The sequence below is a fragment of the Chiloscyllium punctatum genome, chromosome 35 (genome assembly GCF_047496795.1).
Source record: "Chiloscyllium punctatum isolate Juve2018m chromosome 35, sChiPun1.3, whole genome shotgun sequence".
NCBI classification, from domain to species: Eukaryota; Metazoa; Chordata; class Chondrichthyes; order Orectolobiformes; family Hemiscylliidae; genus Chiloscyllium; species Chiloscyllium punctatum.
In genome coordinates, this window is record NC_092773.1 from 37722350 (window position 1) to 37723850 (window position 1501).

Below are 1501 nucleotides of genomic sequence, written 5' to 3' on the forward strand. Positions count from 1 at the left end.
TGGTAATGTATCACTTTAAACACACGACGGAGAGACCGACAGCAGGAGAGTGAGAGTGTGAGGACGGTCATTTTAGTCCCATTTCAATGAATTATCTCCCAAAACAACAGAAATCAAATGCTCAGAGACGAAGATGCAGAGTTACAAGCACCAATCAAGCAACGCACACACACACAAAGACAACCATAAACAAACAGGTTTATGGAGATATCAGGCAGCTCGTCATTCAATAAAATCATGGCTGCTCTGATCGAGGCAGAGTTGCACGCATTAATACACAATACCACACGTGCAATTCTGGTCTCCTTCCGATCTGTATTGGACAAGGGAATAGGAAATACAGTCCTGTTGACACTGATTAGACCTCCATGATAACATCTGAGAGCTTGTAACAAATTTATAATGTTTTCTCAGAGACTGCACAGAAACATCAGGAAGTGAGTAGCCGATTCAACACGTTAAGGCTCCCTTATTCTAATTCATGGCCGAACATCTCTGTGCACTTTTCTCAGACAATGTAAGTATATCCCTTAATATGAATAACAATTGGAAAATATAAACTGCACTATTCCCTTCTGTTCATCAATATTGTCCACCATTCAATGTACAGGTAACTCTCCTTTAACGCAAGCTAATTAAACGTGATTCGTGAATTTCTGACGTTTTCTTCTCAAAGCGAACTCCCATTCATTGTGACGTGAATCCATGCCATACGTAAGCTGAACAGCAACAGCCATCCTTCGGATCCTCTGTCTGCAAAATGCAAATTCTGTGTGTTCAGCTAAAACAGGAATGCAATGAGCTATACATGCCTTGAAACTCAGGTTCATTTGGGAATTTTGGTCAGCTTGCAGAAGGAAATTTGTTTCAAACTAGCGAAGAACCTTGGGGAGAATTGCAATTTTACGTTGACGACATGTGATCAGAAGAGTTTGGTGAAAGGTACAGTGCTGTCGTCAGGGATTATAGTGTGAAAGTGTTATATTTACTGTATGATTTCAATACAATGTATGATTTAAAGATTTACTTAGACTGTTGCATTGCGTTTTATAGGCTAATTAGTATTATTGTTTTCAATCTTACTGATGTTTTGCTGGTTCGTGTCTTACCCTGTTTTTCCCACAGGCCCTGATATTTAAAATGGATGGTTCTCAATAACACGATGTTCCATGGGCACGCAACTATCGTGTCATTATGGAAGTACCCGAAATGATGGTTGTTCCGTGGTCTCAACACCATATTCCTACCCTCTCCTTGTCTCTTTAGTGTCCAGAAATTCATATTTATCTCCAGTACCTTGGTTTCCACAGCCTTATGTGTTAGAGAATTCCTCAGGTTCACCAGTCTCTAAGTGCAGAAATGTAATTTGATGTCATGCAGAGTGGCCTGTCCGTACAAAAATTAGGTGGCCCTTCTTTTAGATGTCTGAGCCAGGGGAATTATCATCCCTGCTTCCAATCTGTCTCGCCATGTCAGGGTTTTGATAGATTTCACGGAGATT